This window comes from Tamandua tetradactyla, chromosome 2 (genome assembly GCF_023851605.1).
Source record: "Tamandua tetradactyla isolate mTamTet1 chromosome 2, mTamTet1.pri, whole genome shotgun sequence".
NCBI lineage: Eukaryota > Metazoa > Chordata > Mammalia > Pilosa > Myrmecophagidae > Tamandua > Tamandua tetradactyla.
The window spans coordinates 103,624,914-103,647,091 of record NC_135328.1 but is presented as its reverse complement, the minus strand read 5'-3'; positions in this window follow the sequence as shown (position 1 = coordinate 103,647,091).

Sequence of the window (22,178 nt, the reverse complement as noted above, 5' to 3'; positions counted from 1 at the left end):
AATCCTTGACAGCTATTTGAGGGTGTCAGTATGTTCTCAATTCATTTCATTTGTGCCTAAGCTGGTCTTGCATTTTCCTGTGGAATGAATAAAACCAACATCCAAAGAGTGCCTACTGGGTGCAAGTTACTTTGTTAAGCACTGGAGGAGACAATAATAATACATCTTGTTCCTACTCTTGAAGAACTCAGAGACAAAGAGAAGGGAGTAATTTATTAGTGTTGTTTAGCGAGTCTAAGACACTGACCTCTACAGTTTGGATTAACTCTCCTCTCTCGTTTCTGAATTCCTGCTACTCCATTCACTACCAGTTATTTAATTCAAGACTTGTACATCCATTGTTTTCATCTTGGGGTGAATAAGAACTTGTGGCTCCTCTTCACTTATTCATCCTTATCAAATCCATTGGTGAACATGTTACCCTTCTATAACAAGTATTCTTACTAAGCAAAGCCAACAACGCGATCTCATCTAATGCTGTACCTAGAAGCTGATTGTATTACTTGCTACCATTTTGCCTACCAGATTTGTCATCAGTAAAAACGTATGTAGTCCTGTTTCCTAATCTTGGTCTGCTTGTTATCATTTATTCAGACAGATAACTAAGACTGCAAACTTTTTATTGCTAAAACCATTTTTTAATGAAAAAAATTCAGACCAAATTATGTCATTTCACTTTGAATTTTAGGCTAAACATCAGAAGCAAAGGAAGGCAGTTGTGCCTTGGATTGGACTTGCCCAGAATCAATCTAACCATATTTAAGAAATAGGTTTATGAATATGGAACTTTGGCACATGATTTGAGTATATAGTTCGAGTAACTGACTACACTAGAATAGTTATGACAGAAGAATACTTATGAATGCTGCATAATAATAATATTAATAATAATTATAAGTAGTAGTATTAATTCTTTACTTAAATATCAGGCTCTGAGGTAGATGCTTTATCTAACTGAAAACTTTTGGCTGAATTTGACCAAAAAAATACATAAAATAAAATAAAATTCAACAAATAGCGGCGCCTTAAAAAAAAAGAGTCTGAAATTCAAAAGTCCAGGAAAGCAGACCAGGGTAAAAGGTGAGCTTCACTGGGTGTGTGACCTGTACAGTCACACTTGGGCTTGAGCTTGGTTTAATGATCTGCTGTAGTCACTGTCGAAATTATCAATAATTTTTTCCTTGAAAACGTGTTTTGTAAGTGAAGTCTAATGGAGCAATGGAGTAAACCTGTCATGTTTAAGATTGAGTAAGTATGGGGGTGGCATGCTTTACATTCAACCAGAATTTGCTTCAAACTCAGAACAAATGTTATCACTTCCTAAGAAACACAAACTGCCAAGGCACAGTGTCACATCCTTTCTTCTTAACATTACCCTCCCACCTATATTACCTCACCACATGGACTGATAAGGGTGACAAAGAAGGAAAGAGAAAGATAAGGCAACCCGTAGTAGTTTTTTTTTTCCTGTTGATAATTCTTTACTCCTCAGTAAGCCACAGGTATATAGTATAGAGTGTGTTTGCATCAAGAAGTGTAATAAAAAGCAGTTGAGTTAGTTTGGGGGAGCATTTCCACTCTTCTGGTGCAAGCACACACAATCTGAAATACAAATCGTGCAATTTCAGTAACTGCAGATGAGTTAAATGCTCTTATATTTGCATTTCCAACTGTTATTATAAACAATACAAAAATGAGTGGTAAAATGCATGCTAATAATTTAACATTTTAACTTTTCTTTACTTGGAATGACATTAAATAACAAACACCAAAGACCGTGACAAGTCTAGAGAGCCTGCGGAAGAAAAGAAAAAGCTTTATATTTCAGTACTTTTAACAACAATTTTTTCCTCCATTTTTAACAAGGCCCCCACACTTTCATTCTCATAAGGCCCTACAAATTCCATAGCCAGCCCCTGTCCTGATTGATCTGGGCTCCACTGTGTCAGGATCTTTGCGTACTTCTATGCTGCTGCTCCATTATCTGTAGACTCACTGGAATGTTCCAAAATGGCAACATCCGCTTTCTAGGGAACTCAAAAGCAAAAGAGCAGATGAAAGCAAAGTGCACACAATACTTTCTCTCTTGGTAAGTTCAAGTGAGTTGCCACAGGATTCTTTTGCCTTCTTTTGTAAATCAGAATTTCATCACATACGCATAACTACTGCAAGGGAAACTGGAAAATAGAATCTTAATTCCTGGTGACCATGTATCAAGCTAAAACACAGGAGATCCTATTATCAAAGAAAAAGAGAAGAATGGATATTTGGAGACAATTAGCTTTATCTACCACACATCCTGAAAAAGAGTTAGCTGGTGAGAAGCCCTGAGGTAGCATGAGTGGGCAAGGGGGCATAGGACTGAAAGCTCTGTATTGAGTATATATGTTAGTGTGTGTGCTGGTTTGAAAGGAAGTGTGCCCCCTAAGAAAAGCCATGTTTTAATATAAGTCCCATTTCATAAAGGTAGAATAATCTCTATTCAATACTGTATGTTTGAAACTGTAATCAGATCATCTCCCTGAATGATGTGATTTAGTCAAGAAATGGTTGTTAAACTGGATTGGGGAATGACATGTCTCCACCCATTTGGGTGGGTCTTGATTGGTTTATTAGAGTCCTATAAAAGAGGAAATATTTTGAAGAATGAGAGATTCAGAGAGAGCAGAGCAGCACGACATAGCCGCGAGAAGCTGATGTCCACCTGCCAGTGACTCTGGAGATGAAGAAGGGAAATGCCTCCCAGGGAGCTTTCTGAAACAGGAAGCCAGGAGAAGCTAGCAGATGACGCCATGGTTGCCAGATGCCCTTCCAGATGAGAGAGGAACCCTGAGCCTGTTCGCCATGTCCCCTTCCAGATGAGAGAAAAACTGGAACATCACTGGCCTTCTTGAACCAAGGTATCTTTCCCCAGATGCCTTAAATTGGACATTTCTATAGACTTGTTTTGATTGGGACATTTTCTCAGCCTTGGAACTGTAAACTAGCAACTCATTAAATTCCCCTTTTTAAAAGCCATTCTGTCTCTGGTATATTGCATTCCAGCAGCTAGCAAACTAGAACAGTATGTGACATTAGATAAAAAGTAGAAGCAAAAGTGATATTAATTACTTAAAGAAAATTGTAAGAAGGTAGCCTATAATGGATTTACAAAGATCTAAAAAACTGGATTCCATCACTGGCTAGGTAGCTTGGGACAAATAACTTTACTTATTTGAATTATTAATATCTACTTCACAGCATTAATCTTCTAAGATTATAGACAGTATGTATAAGGGGCCTAGCACAGTGTCTGATATGAAATAGATATTAGTTCAATGATCATTTTAATCAATTTTCATTGAGTATATTTTTATTATAATTTCATTGGTTACAATTTTCATTGATTATATTTCATTATATTTTTCATTGATTTCTGTTATATTTTTATTCATGGTAGACATTTTGTTTTTCAATATAGTACTTTAACTGAACTATAAAAATAAACCTTTATTAATATATCATTTATTGCTGAAACATTAATTCTAATAAATATTCTGACACATTAAAAATTATGTGTCAATGCATAATAAAACAAAAAAATTTTAAACAGACTGTTTTGTTTTTATTTCAGCTGGTCTTAAACTACATCAAAGAGAGGCTAATAGTGTTGAGGTAATTCTTTCATTTAAATAATTTAAATAAAACGTTTAAATAATCACATCTAGCAGTTTTGAATAATCCCTCCATTGTGTTAAGAATTTATACCTCTATTGTCAGCTTCCTACCTTCCAGGTATCTTGAATTTATTTTATTTTTACCTTCCATGTTCAGTGCAATGCCGTGTATAATTGGTAGCCACATAAATAAGTTCAATAATAGACTGAACTGGAAGCACCTTCCACATAATTAACTTGAACAAAATGTCTCAGCATTCTGAAGACCTGAATAATTAAATAGGTCTATATTATTATCCCCATTTTATAGATGGAATCATAGGTCCAAGCATATTAAATAATTTGCTGGAGAACATAGATTTAGTCAACAGCAGGGATAATTGAGAATAATTTGCATTAGGAGAAAAAGTTCAGCAGAAATTTCTGCTACATCTGTATTCTGCATAGAAAACTAAATTGAAATTATCACTACCCTCATTATTAATATTCATTTACTATCAAAAATATGCTAGATACTCTAATATACATGGAATGAGATAAAACCCCCTATCCCCAGCCCAACTATATATCTAATCCTCCAACTTATTACTAGCACATCCAAATGGGTGTTTTATCACCTTAATTATCTTCCAAAAATGACACCAATAGCAAAGAATCTTGTGAGCTTAATTGCTAGGAATAATATATTTCACTTTCTTCCAAGTAGTGCTAAACTTTCCTCTTATTATAAAAACGAAAATAGTATTTGAAAATGCATGCTATGCTTTACGAAGAACTGAAGACACCATCCTTGAATGGGATAGCCCTCTGACAAGTCACCACACTGAGCTGTGCTCTTACACCCATAGGAAACTTGTCAGCATTTTATCCTCCTAGTCTGGGTGAGAAACTGTGCTAGCGACATTTCATTCACTGTTACCAATCGCCAATAATAACAAACACCTGTGAAGTATGCATTATCCTTAAGTATAGGTGAGGAAAAGAAGGCTCTGAAAAATGAAGAGCTATGCCTAAGGATACATAGTTTGATGACAAGTGGCACAGCTGTTTTTTGTTTTGTTTTGTTTGGGTGCATGGTCCGGGAATTGAACCTGGGTCTCCTGCCTGGAAGGCGAGCCTTCTACCACTGCACCACCAGTGCACCCCACAGCTAGTTTTTATCCAGGTAATTCCAGTTCTTTCCATCTAACACATTTACTCTCATATCGCGGAATAATTTTTTACTAGTCTTTAAAACTACGCTTAAAATCCAAAAGTATTTGTTCATTTTCTATTTTTGAAGGAACTAAAGTATTTTATATTCACAAACTATGTCTTAAGTAAACATAATGTTTTACATGGCTAAGAATGCTTTCATGATAGAATAACTTAAAATAATATTAAATCTAAACAATCAATTACTTTTTTTGGTCTAGTACTTTACCATTTTGAATACAGAATGCAATTTAAAAACCATTGAAATGCTTGCTGAAAACAATAGAAAAGCTTCTGCAACAAAATTAAACTTTTCTGCTCTTTCAACAGAACTGTAAAGTAAATTAAAAGGGCAAACACTAACTGGGATAAAATATTAGCAAAATTTATATCTGATAAAGAATTGTATACAGAATATATATTGATGTCTTATAAACGAATGCATTGAAGTTCAATAACTCAATTAGGAAAAAAAATGGGCAAAAGATCAAAAACTTTTCCCAATAAAAGATATAGATGGCCAAATTGGACTATTAAAAGATATTCAACATATTGAATATTCAATATTCAACTAGTGATTAAGGAATGCAAATTAAAACAACATGGGATTCCACATCATACCACTAAAATGGCTAAAATTAAAAAGACTGACAATACCAAGTGTTGACAAGAATGTTGACCAACTCAAACTCTCACATTTCTGGAAGGAATACAAAATTGTACAGCTACTTTGAAAACTAACAACTTTTTATAAACATTCACCCAGCAATATAGAGTTCAGCAATTCTAGACTTAGATATTTATCCAGGAGAAATGGAAACACATGTCCTCACAAAGACTTGTATGTGGTCTGCTGTTCATGGCAGTTTTATTCATAGCAGCCCAAACTGGAAACAACCAAATGTCTATCATCTGATGAACTGGTAAATGAATTATGGTATGTGAATGCAATGGAATATTAGTCTTCAACAAAAAGAATCAAACTACTGCAACACAGTATGAATATTGATGATGCTCCAAATCATTAACCAAAGTGAAAGAATGTAGACAGAAGAATACATATTATATGATTGCATTTATATGAGATTCTAAAAAATGTGAAACAATAGTGACAGAATGCAGATCAGTGTTTCTGGGAAACAGGGGTGTTCTAGTTTGCTAGCTGCTGGAATGCAACACACCAGAGCCAGATTGGCTTTTAATAAAAGGGGATTTATTTTGTTGGTTCTTCAGAGGAAAGGCAGCTAACTTTCCACTGAGGCTCTTTCTTACATGGAAGGCACAGGATGGTCTCTGGTGGTCTTCTCTCCAGGCCCCTGGGTTCCAACAACTTTCCCTGGGGTAACTTCTTTCTGCATCTCCAAAGGCCTGGGCTGAGCTGCAAGTGCTGAGATGAGGAATGCCGAGCTGCTAGGCTGTGCAACACTGTGCTCTCTCATTTAAGCACCAGACAATTAAGTCAAACATCACTCATTGCAGCAGACACGCCTCCTAGCTGACTGCAGATGTAATTAGCAACAGATGAGGTTCACATACCATTGGCTTATGTCCGCAGCAACAAGATTAGGTATGTTCACCTGGCCAAGTCGACAACTGAATCTAACTCACACAGGGGTTGTGAGAGAAGATGGACTATATAAAGGGACAGAAGGGCACTTTTTAAAATGATGGAAATGTTAAATATATGTATTCTTTTTGTGGTACATAAGAATATATTTATTTTCAAAATGTATTTTAGTGTATATTTCAATTGAGTGAATTTATGTATGTAAATTTTACCTAAAAACTGATAAAAACGAACAATTCTAGAAAGTCTTCAGACTTCTCTGGAAAAATTACTATACACTGAGGAGAGCTGGGTGGGGAATATAAGATTTTTAGTTACTGTTATTAATCTAAAATTCAACTTGCTCAATGTTGTGAATGGTCTAATCTTAAATTCCCTTGAGATCAGAAGGGAGCTAATCTGATAATTACACAGATGCATGATTCTATTTAATAACAGATTAGAGAAAATTAAATGGTAGTAATTACGGTCATCCTGTTAAATCATTCCTTCACAAATTCCACAGAGGTTGTTCAACACTGTCTAGCAGGTATCCTTATGAAACTGAGAAAGGAGCTAGGCATTTTTAAATTATTCCTAATAAAGTTCTTAGTCTCATAACTCAGAGGCCACATTTGTTTTGTTTGGTCAACACAATTTTATAACACTGAGTCATTAGTTTAGAGTTAAGAGGCTTCACATAAATGTTTGTCTTCCTTGCAAGATATTCTGGCATCTATGGCCTTTATTTTCATGTGAATGCAAGTAATTTGCTCCCTCCAGTCCACTATAAACTTCCATATACCCCTTTTTTTGCCAGACAATGCATTTCTTTCCTTTGGTTTACATGTCCAAACCTGGTAGACATTTGAGGCTGTAACCAATGATGAAGATTGGAAAAAGATATAGAAAAGTAAAAATGCACCATCATTTTAACCTTTGCTTCATCAGTGCTTAGTGTATTGACTTATATTTACTGAAATCCAATAAATGTTATTAGCTGAAATAATTTTCTTCATCTTCATGCAGATAAAATTAATTTTCCTAATTGAAAGATTATTTGTGCTATTCTAAGAAATTCCAATACAAAGAAATGGATCCCACCCCACATTTTACTATTTCCTTGCCTACACTGAGAGAATTACTTTCAGTATTTTGAGAAGCATCCTCCCTGAGTGTTTCTTTATTTATTGAATACAAATTAAAATGTATCTATTCAATAAACCTTGGACATTCCTTAAAGGTGAAGTTCAGTTAAAGATTATCTTCATAATTGATACCCTTTATCCTGCTGCTAAAGTGCCACCCAGAAAGGTTATTCTCATTTAACCTCCACCAAAGTGCATGCCCAATGGATGGCTCTTCCCTTATAACCTCACTGATGCTCAGTTTTCAATTCTTAAACTATTTGACTTTCTGTTGAACAAAGCACTTTATTTAACTGATTTCACGTAGAATTTGAAATGTTAGCATATTTCTATTTCTGTTTCTTTTGGTTTTAATTGCCTATTGATGTTTTTTTACCAGTCTCTAATAGGGCTTTTTCCTCCTGATGGCTAATGGCTCTTGATATAAGAAAATACCAGCCCTCTTAACTTTCCGTTTGTTTGTTTGTTTAGAATAGTTTTCATTTCCTGAATGTTCTTTTTTTCCTTTTCCTTTTGCTAACAAGAATTATTTTGCTTTTGCTAATGTTCTAAACTCAACATTTCCTTTTTATAAAGACTAAGTTAAGAAAACTTTAGTCTAAAGTAACAGAACACTTTTTTTGTTTGTTTTTTTTCAGTTTCAAAGCATTCTTCAGCAGGTAGACAGGACAGATCCCAGAGTCTGTCATGTGTTGCAATAGGATCCTCTCAGATTTTTCCTTCTAGCTGCTCCAGAATACAGGCGGCTAAAGGGCTTAAATAGTTTTTTATCATCACAATCAACTGTTTTTCCTTCTTTTTCTTGTGAAAAATAACATATATACAAAAAAGCTATAAATTTCTAAGCACAGCACCACATTTGGTTGTAGAACATATTTCAGAGTTTGATGTGGGTTGCAATTCCACAATTTTAGGTTTTTACTTCTAGCTACTCTGAAATACTGGAGACTAAAAGAGATATCAATTTAATGATTCAGCATTCATATTCATTTGTTAAATCCTGTCTTCTCTTTCTAACTCCACCATCACCTTTGATCTTTCCATCCCTCTCTTTAGGGGTGTTTGGCCTATGCCAATTCTAAATTTTTCATATTGCAATGATCTGTCACTAATATGGGGTAGGAAGATGGAACTATCTGATGTTCTGGAGAGGCTGGGCTAGGTTTCAGGACTTATCTGGACCAAGGACCCACGTGAAGGGTGTACATTTCTGGAAAGTTACTCTAGTGCATGAACCCATGTGGAATCTTATATATTGCCCCAGGTGTTCTTTAGGATTGGCTGGAATGGTCCTGGTTGGGGGTTGGCAGGTTATGATAGGTAGCAAGGTCTAACTGAAGCTTGCATGAGAGCAACCTCCAGACTAGTCTCTCAACTCTATTTGAACTCTCTCTGCCACTGATACTTTATTAGTTACACTTCTTTTCCCTCTTTTGGTCGAGATGGAATTGTTGATCCACAGGGCCAGGTCTGGATTCATCCCTGGGAGTCATCTCCCATGTCGCCAAGGAGACTCTCATTCCTGGATGTTATGTCCCCCATAGAGGGGAGGGCAATGATTTCACCTGCAGAGTTGGGCTTAGAGAGAGTGAGGCCACATCTGAGTAACAAAAGAGGTCCTCTAGAAATAACTCTTAGGCATGCCTATAGGTAGTCTAAGCTTCTCCGCTACCCACATAAGCTTCACAAGAGTAAGCCTCATGATCAAGGGCATGGCCAATTGATTCTAACTTTCACTTTGTGAATAATTTTCCCAGTTTGTTCTTTGAATTTTGTCTTTCTTCATTAATCTAATTGAGATTATGTGTGTAAAATACAATCAAAAGTCTAGATTCTAAGTTTTATGCTATTGTTATGTCATCTTGAACATAACATTGGATTAATAAGATATCCATCCATCTTCTCTTCTTGCACTTTTATGATTTCATTTTTAGAGTTAATCTTTATTTCATTGGGGAATCTTTGGCGTAATGAGTATAGTTGAGGGCTGAACTATTCTCCTTATTACTGAGTTGCTATTTTTATTTTCTTCCTTAACGGCTACAGAGTCCTTTGTCACAATACTTTTTATTGAATAATTCATTTTCCCCATTCATTTGAAATGTCACCTCTAAGAAATATACCTAAGTCACACATATCCTTGGTTTTCTTAACTCTCTCTACTATTCCTATAATGTATCTGACTCTGAAAAAATAATTCCTGTATTTTTAAATTATATTAAATATCTAATAAGGCAGATACCCTCTTACTTAGTTCTCTCTTAGTTTCCATGTGTTCTTTAATATGAAACACTATAAGTATCATCTTGTCTTAGTAAGTTTCCCAATTAAATTTCTCTATTAAAAGTATATCTATTAAAAATGAACAAGTGAGGGGAAAAAAAAACTATTGGTGCCTTGACTGGGATTGATAAGTTAAATAATTTAGAGTACATTTATAACATTAAGCTCTGAATTCTTCCTATTCAAGATTTTGAAAATATCTTGTCTTCTTTTATCTTTTATATCATTTCTTCATATTTTATTTAGTTGAATAGTGAATGTTTGGGGTGTTTTTAAATTATATTTCTTCTTTAAGAATACTTCCTGATGGATATGTAGATTAAAAAATTATTGATTTTATATATTATTTTGCAACTAACCACTTTAAGTAACTCGATTATTACTAATTATTTGTTCCATTTCTTCTCCTGAGATTTTCATGCAAATAATCACATACTGTACAGATACTTACAGTTTTGTTTCTTTCTGATATTTTTAGGTTATGTTCATTCCCTCCTCTCATTGCATTAGCTAGAATACCTCTCTAAAATTTTAGTTGTTGTGGTGACTCTATGTACTCTTGTATCATACCTTACTATTAATGTATTGATACAGATATGGATATATTCAATCACAGCAGAAATGTATCAATCTGAACAATTTCTGGTTTTTCCAAAAGTCTTCGCAGTATCTTTTGATGCTATTATTTTTCTACTTTGACTTATTGGGAACTATATCTTAGATTTCTTACTTATATCAATCTTTTATTTTTGTAATCCTACTTCATAAAGTTACTACTTATTCTTTACAACATATGTTTTTGTTGTTGTTTGATTTTTAGGTAATAACTGTTGGCATGACATATGGTTCCCCTTTCTCTCTTTGCCTTCTCTCATATTCATTCATAGCTCCGAGGGAAGCCAGTTTACTGAGAAGCAAGTTGTTCTGGTTTGCTAGCTTCTGGAATGCAATATACCAGAAATGGAATGGCTTTTAAAAAGGGGAATTTAATGAGTTGCCAGTTTACAGTTCTAAGTCCGAGAAAATGTCCCAATTAAAACAAGTCTATAGAAATGTCCAATCAAAGGCATCCAGGGAAAGACACCCTGGTTCAAGAAGGCTGATGAAGTTCAGGGTTTCTCTCTCCAGTGAGATGGCACATGGCAAACACAGTCAGGGCTTCTCTCTCAGCTGGAAGGGCACATGGCAAGTATGGCATCATCTACTAGCTTTCTCTCCTGGCTTCCTGTTTCATGAAGCTCCCCGGGAGGCATCTTCCTTCTTCATCTCCAAAGGTCACTGGCTGGTGGACTCTCTGCTTCGTGGTGCGGCAGCATTCTCTGCCCTCTCTGAGTCTCTCATTCTCCAAAATGTTTCCTCTTTTATAGGACTTCAGAAACCAATCAAGACCCACTCAAACGGGTGGAGTCATGCCATCCCCTAATCCAGTTTAACAATCATCCTTAACTAAATCTCATCAATCAGGGAGACGATCCCATTACAGTTTCAAACATACAGTATTGAATAGAGATTATTCTACCTTTATGAAATGGGATTTATATTAAAACATGGCTTTTCTTAGGGGGCATGCTTCCTTTCAAACCAGCACACAAGTCTTAACAGCTAAGGCCTATCATAGAAGTTCTCATCCCATCTTAAAGACCTGATATATATGTATATAATCATCTTATTACCCTTAAATATATATGCATATATATGTAATCTTATCCTCTTCACTTATAATCCACTGAGTTTGTGTCTGTAAGTACTATGATTTGACTTGATTTGTCTCCTTAGACTTCCTATCACTTGGCTTTCCTACTCCATAGTCCTGCCACTCTCCTTTGTGGCTGGAATCTAGACACCTGTTAGAGGGATGATGGTCATATTTTCTAGTAGAGGGAGCTGGATGCTGGCATTACATATGTTGTGCCAATGAAAATGCCAGTGTGGGAGGTATCCATGCATTGAAAGAATTTTCTGTCACCAGACATGCAGTAGCTATATGGAAAAGCCATGCTTTAAGAAAACCTCTTAAAGATATTTGTGAGTGTATGTAACAAATTAAAAATATTTTTTCTTCCTACGTGTTGTATGAAGTTTGAAAAATAATTGCATTTTTGAAATAAAATGTGATATCATTAACAGTTAAAGCTGTATCTTTGTGTTCCATCCCATTTTCAATAAAAGAGACAAACATATAATAACTACTCTGATTTTCAACTTTTTTCAATATCACCCCATGTATTCTAGTCAAATTTCCCTCATTTAAAAAAAAATTACTGAAAGAAAACCCCAAAGAGATTGTATTTCACTGTGAAAACTTTGATTCTATTTCTTTAGCACTTTGAAACACTCTATTTGACACTAATCCATCCTTTTATTCAGGCATGAAATGTTTTACATTTATATCAGCACATAATACAATGAAGAATATTCTTTCCTGCCTGCTAAGATATGCTCTGTGAAAGAAAATATAAGTTATCTGCCTCTAAACACATCAATAAACCTTTATAAAGTCAAAGTGAACATTTGTATAGGAAATTTCACTTTTCAGACACATTGAGACAGAAGGGGCTTTAGAAGCATGAACAATGGCTGCATTAGAAAGAAAAGAAATCTTTTCTTGTGAAAGAGGTGACTCAAGCGATGGATACCCATCTCCCTAGGTCACCAGGTAGAATCTAGTCCAGGTGGATATCTACTGGAAGCCACTGCCATCTGACAGCAACCGAGGGCTCCAAGTGGATTCTGCCTATAATCTTAAGAAGAGCCAACATTCTAAAAGTTGCACTAAAAGTAGCATCACTTGGTGTCCTAAGCAGCATTGGCAAAATAGTAGGTTAAAATGACATCATATTTTCTTAACCTCAGCATTTGTGGAAAAAAAATGGGAAAGTAAGAAAGTGCCATTTTCTATTCTGGGAGCAAGAGAAGGCCAAAAAATGAAGGAAATCCACCTAATTGAACCATGCAACCTTTCATTAATTCATCAAACTTTGGGCCTCATGCCAAAAGAGCTAAGAGGGAAAGAGGAAAGAGAAAAATGAAGCAGTTGCAAGCTTTTGCTTGAGGGTTATGATCTAATAGGGAAGTTTTTTGTTTGTTTGTTTGTTTTTTTAAAGTCCACAGACAATTTAAGAACAAGAGAGAAAGAAATAAAAAAAGAGAAATAAGTAAAATGGTTTTTACCATACTCAGAGGTGGGAGTGATAATTTATGTTTTTGAGTTCTGAGGTGGGAAATTGGGGCAGATGGAGAAATAAAAGGGGGGAACACAAAATGAGACAAGAAAATCTATTTTTTATTCACCTTTCTCAAAACTCATCAACCCATGCAACTTATTAATATTTACTCTATGCAGTATTAGACTCATACTGTCAATATATGACTATAACTGTTATTTTGAATGTGTGGCTCACATTATTAATTATGCACTTCATAAAAATAAAACCATAAATGTTACTGAGTCACACTTTGATTCTACATGACCTCCCAAAGAGAAGAAAAACCAGTTCAAATGGAAGGCTGATTCAGGAAATATAAAATGATAATTTAAGATCCTATGTCTCAAAATTTTCACACACACACATGCAAATGGGAAATGCAACAAAGATACATGATATAAATTAATATAAAAAAGCATTTTCACTCAATACAATTTAATTCTATCAATGATATCTTTCATAATTACTAACTTGCAGTAAAAATATCAAAATGATGGGTTATTTGCATTATGTGTTATGCAAAACATTACCATTAGCTGGGTGACTTTCTCAGGATAAGGAAAACCAATTCCCCACCACAATGAATCAAGGATATGTTTCAGATTGAGGTACGCAGTGAATTTTTGCAATCAAAAGACTATATAAGATTAATCTAATGGTTTCTTTTTGTTACTTAAAATTCAAAGTTATTATCTATTTAATAAATAATTGCCATAAAATCTAAATAGAGTTAACAAAACACCTCTGAGCAGAAGTAAACTCTCTTTCTTCAGGCAATTAATTTATCTCCTGGGTGAGAAAAAGCTGAGACTGCTTCCATTGTACCACTGAATTAATAAGTGGCCAGACCTCCAGATGGGTTCCTAGACCAGATAAGTTCTGAAACACAGAGGGGCCAGCCTCTCCAGATCATCGACTAGTCCCATCCCCTCATTCTATATTATCAACACCCCTTTCCAACATGAAAAAATTAGAAAAAGCATAACCCAAATACCCATAAAGATTGGCAGAAGGATCAAAGGAAAGGAGGAGCTATAACAGAGAAGATAAGATTTAATAAATGAGTATGATTACTGAATTGTTGTGTTGATATTTCTTTTAGTCTTCAGTATCTTGGAGCAGCTAGAAGGAAAAACCTAAAATTGTGGAATTGTAACCCATACTAAACTCTGAAATCTGTTCTAACTACTTGTTACAATGCACTTTGAAATTTATTGCTTTTTTGCATATATGTTATACTTCACAGTAAAAAACATTTATAAAATAATAATAATAAAGATATTGCCTCCAGAATAGGGAGGTGTTCAACACTGAAATAATAATAATAATAAGTGACCAGAGATATACATCTTCTTGTTTTTAGCAGTAAAATGTGGAGGGAATTGTATCAGAAGAGCAATTTTCAAATTTTGTTAAAGAAGCAGAACTCATTTTTTTCATGTAAAAAAAAACACTTGGATCCCATAAATATGATTCAGATAAACAAAAAATGTCTGTAGCTTAAAGGAGGAAGGTTCATGCCAGGCCTTGTACAAACCCTCAGACACTAAGCAGATGAGAAACTGCTACTTAGGTGATTTTATGAAATCTCTAAAGAAAAAAATCACATTTAGTCGATGTTAACAGAGCCAGAAATTATAAAGAAAATGGATCATTTATTAGAAGTTGAGCAGAATGGTCTATTTACTTTGTAGGGTTTGGGGTAGATTTATAAAATAATGTATACAAAATACTCAGCATGGTGCTTGGCACATTGACAGATGTTCAATAAGCAATCATTGACCTCTTTCCTTTCTTCCCAAGCACATTTCAATCCCGCATCATAACTTCCTCAACATCATAACTTTTGCAAAATTTCTACGTGCAAATGATAATAGCTTTCAACCAAAAGACTTTATCACGCATTCTCAAAGGCGGCAGTATTGCTCTCAAGAGGACAAAAATGGGCTCTTGATGGGCAAAAATATATTTTTTATATATAAAGCAGATGCACAAACAGATTTCAGTAGACACTATGTCTATGACAGTGTAATTTTCTAGAAGAATGATTTAAGGAAAAAAAGTTTAAATAATTTCCTTGGGGGGGTGACTATGAAAAAAAGTTAGAAGCACTCAGATAAACTAGTAGAAATCACATTCAGAGAAACAGAGAGGTGATCCTAAACCAAAGGAACATTAGTTTATACATTTAGCAATGTCTACTAAATGCTTACTATCTTTAAAATAGTCTATTAGACATTGCAAGGAATAAAAAGATATGCAGCATAGACCATTGAATCAAGGCACTTAGAATTCATCACCAAATGGTAAAAGAATCAAGTAGTACAAAGATTCAGAGTTCAGAGAAGGGAGCTACTGTCTTGCTGGGGTGATCATAAAATTTTCAGAGGCGGTGGTTTGCTAGTCAGTCTTTGAAGAAAGAGTATACTTAAATCATCAGATATGGAGACACAAGATTCCAGATAGGGGAAATGGTGCAGGCACAGGCTTAAAATAAGAAAGAGCAAGACAGAAAGCAATAAGGAAGGCTGACTTGGAATAAGGCCAGAATGAGTAGTTTGGATTTTACATGACAGGGGTAAACCAATGCAGATTTTAAGGAGGGGAGTGACTTGATAGGAATGATAACTGTCATTCTCATGAAGGATGAGCTGGATGAGAAAGAAATTGGAGACCATATGGAGGTTACTACTATGAAAGAAATAAAAATATCTTCCCAAGGCTGATAGCAATGGAAATGTGAAGACTCCGTAAACAGTGGCACATTAGATGAGGGGGTAAGGAGGAAGGGAAAAGAAAGGGTGGCATCAAAGGTGACTTTAAGGTTTCACTTCTGATAACTAAGAAAATAGTAGCACCACCCTTAAAAGAGTCTCTGCAGCTTCTGTCTCTATCCTTGTTCTCCTGACAATCAGCTCCATTCTCAAGATGAGAAAATAAAACATTTTTTGCTAGGTTAGTCTGGAAAAACTCTGTCAGTCATTCCAGTGGTTAGCAAGGATAACTACTTTTGCCCTTGAGTCCATTTCTGACACTTATAAAACAATATTAGTCTACTCATTGGAATGCAATATTTTCCTTTTCACTTACTCTTGGACAGGTTTCCATAGAAATTTATTTTGTGGTGAAAAACTGTGATATCATTAATGTTTTCTTTAAGTTGCAGGATTTATTTTAAGGAAGTTTTAATGATAAGAGTCAAACCATTAAAACAAATGTGATCAAATGCACATTAATATCCATATTATAAACGCCCCCATGTATGGTCCTGCATATATTAAATCCTCCTTGGGCAGTCTTTATGAAATGCATACCTTAACTCAAATTCTTAAGGAAGCCTTAAATCGAAGAATTACTAAATGATGAGCACAATGTCATCAACTTAATTATTTTATATAAGCGCCATTTGTACTATGTGCAATAGTAAAATAATAGGTTTTATTCGATACTTTGAAATGAGTTAAGGTTTGTTGGGCAATAAAGTGAAAAATGGAAAACAGGGGGAGATAGAAAATATTTCCTGGGCCCCCAATTTTTTAACCAGTCTAGAAGATAGTTTTACAGGATGAGTAGTGAACCAAGGCTGATGGGAGTAGATGACTGAGTTTAATGCCTCTCAAAATATAAAATGAAGCAGCAACCTGAAATGAAAAAGTGGCAGCAGATGGTTCCAGATATAGAAAGAAAAATATCCCAAACTTGTGAAGCGACAAAGAAAAGACAGAAATAAGTCTCATTTGCTTTTTCATCTCATAATATCATTCAATTCATTTTCTCTACTAATCTAAAATATATTTGAATAAAGCAATATCCAGCATGTTACATTTATTCTTCCAACCTTTTTCTTGTTCTCGGTTAATGGAAAGGTAGCAAGCATTACTGAAAAAATATGGAGAAAAATTACTTGTGTACCAGACATCATTATCTAATGGTGGATAAATCTTCTGTCTAGCTACACAATTTATCAGAGGTACAGAAAAATGAAATAGGTTTACTCACAGGTGCAATCATGAATATTGACACTGATCTATGATGTGCATCTGGCATGAGGCTCACAGGCTTCTCTTTCTGAAATGACAAATCAGAAGTCTGCCCTGTAATTTATAACAGGCCAATTACTTCTAGGCCTATCGGTACCATTAGCTTAGCGCATGATGCAGGGCACACACACACGTGTGTTACCCATCGACCCAGGATGCACCCCTCCTGAACAAGAGGGGTCTCTGGTACCTGCCTAGCAAATAAAACTGATTTCGAAATTAGTTGACTTTAACCCCCTGGTCTTTACTCAATTCCTTCTTAATTAAATATTTAATTTTTCCACAAGATATCTTACCCCCGCGTTCTTGACTGGGGCCCAAGCTGGCTGTCTTAGTCTCATTTCTCAGTTCACTATGATGAGCCAAAAAGAGAAGCTCTGTATGAGTCCATCTCCCTCTCCAACACCAGTCTTTTTGTTGTTGTTGGAAGAGTTGTAACTACCCTGTTCTGATTTAAAGGAATGGGGGATATTTCCTTCAGCAATTTGCTCCATAGCACTTTCACTACTGTCTCCACCGCTCCACCAACCCTCCCACTTATGCCCAAACAGACAGAAGTAACTCTACATGAAAGGAGGCAGCTAAGGATACTGGAAGCCCGAAGTCTGTTTTTAAATAGTTGTTGGACTTCTCATAAGTTGGGTGAATTTGGAGAAAGTATTCAATCACTAATAATTCTCAGTTTCTTCATCAATGAACTGATACTCCTAGAATATAGTTAAAAAAAAAAAAAAACTCAGTTACAGACCCAGCATAGATTAAAACAATAGAGGAGATATTGGAATTTAGTGGGGTCAGAAGGGTTTATTAAATAAATGGGATAGACACAATTAACACTTCACCAGAAAAAAAGAAGTATGCCATACACACAATAATTAAGGTATTGGAAATGAGCTCGATACTTTGGAGCAGAATAAAGATTCAATAAGCAATTGGACCTCGGTGACATGGTTTTCATATTTTGAAATGAATAGTGACTTGGCACTAATGATTATCCAAAGAATGATTATAAGGGAAAAGAAGATACTTGGGAGACTGAGAAAGAATTAAGATTGTTTATATTTCATTATAATGGTGTTTAGTAACTGTGGGGAAATTCCATTTTCATTGCAGTGAAATAACATTTTTTAGAAGAACAAAATATCTTATATTGAAGAATTTATTTCTAAAATTTTCCTATATATTCTGAATTCATATGACTGTCCTTTTAGGGGACAAATATTGAGACGCATAGTACAGTAGCAAGTCAAGAAAGAAAAGGAAATCCCACTAGTGTAGTAAGTAATAAATAGATGAATTTACTTAAACATTGGTATTTCTCATTTTTTGTCAGTGAGGTTTCAGTTCAAAAACTGCAAAAATGAACACCTTATTGCAAACATGAAATATATGTCATTTAAAAATCCATGGATCAAGGCACAGTGCTTTAAAACTTCAGATTAAAACCATAATAAATACCAAAATAGCTTCAAATAATAGTTTAATCTCTTAGTAAGAGGTTAAATTAGATAATATTCTTCCAACTCTGTTTTGAATGAAATATGACCAGGTCTAAAATGCTGGCAAACCTGAACTATTGATGGACAACATAACAGACAGCTGACATTTCATTTTCGCCATGAAGCTAACAACCTTCTCCATTTCATATCATACTATCTTTCATAAGGCCAAAACCAAATCCAGTGCTGCAAATGAATACTGTCATTATGACATTTACATGTCAAGAATCATTCAAGCTTGACTAAGTCCCACAATCCATAGTAAATGTGTTGAACACAGTTTATCCATTTTATATCTTCTAATTCTAGTAACTCTTTGCTGGAGAAGGAAAGTATATATATCAGATTGTAAAATAATTGCAAGATTATTTAACCTACTATTAAACCTCAAAGATAACAGATACACATATCATTACAAGAAATATGGTATGTGTGACTCTGATATTTCTAGAGTGCTCCAAAATTCATACCTGACAACATGTGCTTAATATTCCAAGTCTTACAGGCCAATAGTCTTCCTTATTTATTTTGTTGCAGTTTCAGACAAGCGCGTTTTACAATAGATCACAGATTTCAAGAACTGGACTGATACTCTAGAAATCATCAACATTAGGTAGAATAGTATAGGTAATGCAGTGGTAAGAAATAACAGAAGAGCCTCGATGTTTAATTCAGTGAATACTTATCAGTTAAGCAAAGTCTGCACAGCTTTCCAGGGCATCTGTCCTCCATGAGGTGGCTTAGAATTCCAGGTGGCTTCCATCCTGTGGCACCTCTACCTCAATATGTGCTTTCACAATCCCTGCAGAAGGAGAAGAACAGCATGAGCCAAAATTGACAGATGCCACATCAACTTTCAAGTCTCAGGACCACCTCTAACTCAAGGGACAGGAAAGTGTGAGTATTCCAGAATAGGCTAAGAAGCAGAAATGTCAACACGTACCAGAATGTTTATCACATCATCTAATCCAACACTCCCATTTCCTGGCTAAGCAAACTGAAACTGAGACTAAAGTCACAAGATAAGCAAGTGACCAAAATGGAATCATGAAATGGTTGACTAGTGATTTCTTCAAATTAGAGGATCACGGGAACTATAGCTTTTAACCTAGTTGATAAAAGCAGAGATCTTTTCTTTCTTTTTTTTTTTTTCACATTTGTTAAACCAAAGTACATAGGCCACAATCCAAAGAGTATTTTTTGGAAGTGAAGATCTTCCAACATGATGATACTGTCCAGATAATCCCAGAATAACCACCACAAACGCAGATAACAGTAATTATGCTGAAATAAATTGATAAATGTATAATGCTTTTATATATTGTGCCTCTGATTCTATTACAAAATGTCTTCTTGCCTAGAGCCAGACAGGATCACAGATGACTAATTGAGTTACTCCTAGTGCAACATACTTAATATTTACTGTACAGTCTTTGGGTACGGTAGATAAATATTAATATTTTCCACACCTAATGCAGGCTATTCAGATGTTTAGAAGATTATAGATATGTTTTTTGACTAGAAACAAAATCAGTTGGTTATGATGGTGCTTGCATTTCCTCTGCATATGCATCACAACACAATTTAGACTTGAAATCAGTCTGCATGAGATAGGCAAATCAAACCTAAACTGGATACACCTGAGAGATAAAAAAATTGTGTCATCAGTGTCCAGAACTACAATTCAGCACTTGGATTTTATGTTGTCAAATCATGCAGAGTTGGATAAAGAACTAAAAGTTTCCATTAAGAAATTAAATAAATTATCATAATTCCCTCAATTTGTGGAAACAAAGAAAGGCACGGAACACACAGATCAATTTTACCTATGTCCATTTATTTTCACTCTGAAAAGCAAAAACTGAAAACAGTTACAAATAGTGAATAACAGAAAGATACCTATTTCTTAGGAATGAGTCCTCTCATTCTCCAAAGTCAGTTTGGTAATTCTAAATTCACTATATCTTTTTTGGGTTTTTTTTTGTTAGTTTGTTTTAAATTCTTTATAAATTAATGACAGCTGGTTTGCTTATAATGGCAAGTCTATGATGATGCAAAAATCAATAGAAACACTTGGAAAACTATTGTGGCTGGCATATGCATTTGGCATGTTGGTATCATTGGACTATCATTCTCCTATCATAGTTCCAGGACTGAAATTTCATATAAGCTGTGACAGGCCTAAGATGATGTAACACGCATTATGTCAAGGTGCAAAATAAATAAGTCATAATGCCAATTCTTAAATAAAATCTAGAAGCATTGTTTTATAACTTATGATTAACATGAGAAAAAAGATAAATTTTAATTTAATTCTTAGCCAACTATTTATTGTTGCCTTTTTCCTGGAATAATAAAATCTTTTCTCCCACTAAACATTGTTGAGGATGGTCATTAATTAAGACTGGAACCTAGGAATCACAAATCCTATGTCGAAACTGCATTCAGAGCTTTTAATAGCAGAGGGGATTGTTATTCGACTCAACGATTTGTCCTTTTCTTATTCTTGGCCAAGCAAAGGGACAAAAAGTGGCTGAGGCAGCAAAAGAGAAGAACTGAGAGTCTTCCACATGACAGAGCAAAGATCTAACTTCACTGCAAAAGAAGCAGCCTTGAAAATTATGAGGAAATTAGGAAAATACTTGTCATCTTCCTTGGGGGTTTAGAATGTACCGTCTCTGAGAATTAATGTTTGTCATTAGTGAAATTTGTTTGGGTGTGGGATTCGGCAATTACTTGGCCTAAACTTGACAGAATGAAAAAGCAAGTCTGCAACTCATGCTGGTGGTGAAAACTCAGAGGCTTTGACTCGGAGTGCTCCTATCTCCCCTCAACTGTTCCATGAAATGCGCTGATGTCCCCAGATTATGCTTCAAATGCCAAAGCCCTATTGATTTTAATATTCTAATTTGGGGAACTGTGCTATAGGTATGGAAGGCACAGGAGTAAATGCTTTCTAAAGACAGATCAATCTTTGAGGGTAAAGAACAAAGTTTCCAAAGCAGAAGATAGCAACAGCTGCAGTAACCATAAGGATCAGGACAAAGGCAAGAGGAAAGGGAGACTTTTCGTTGTCGTTTGTAGTTGTTGATGATGAAATACATCCCTTCTGAAAAGTGTCATTCCCTTGCATTATTGGTAAAGTCACATTTAGGATGGCGCTAGCAGTTTTCTTCCCATATTGTTCTGTTTAAGTTTTGTGTTATATTTACACCCATCCTGCTTTAGTTGTAGTTTGGCAGAGAAAAACACAGACAGTGAAGTAAAGGACGGGCAGCCGACCCTCCACCCCTACCCTCATACAACCGTCAATTGGCAGAAGTAGTTGAAACCAGAAGATGCAGACAAAGAACTAGCAGCAGGGTGAGCTTTATCCTAGTGAGGCCAGGAGTGGTTAAGAAAGCACCAGATGGATGTGGGCAATGTTTCCTGTGCACCCTGAAGAAGTCTAAAATAAACTCTCTTCTGTCTTAATATTTTCTAGAAGGAACAGTTTCTTGAAAAAAGAGTTATGGGTGAAGGTTGGGAGTTTGCTTATAACAATATGTGTCTCTTCTCATTATGGAAATATCAGTGTTGCGCCAGGGGACAGCGAGCAAAAGGGGT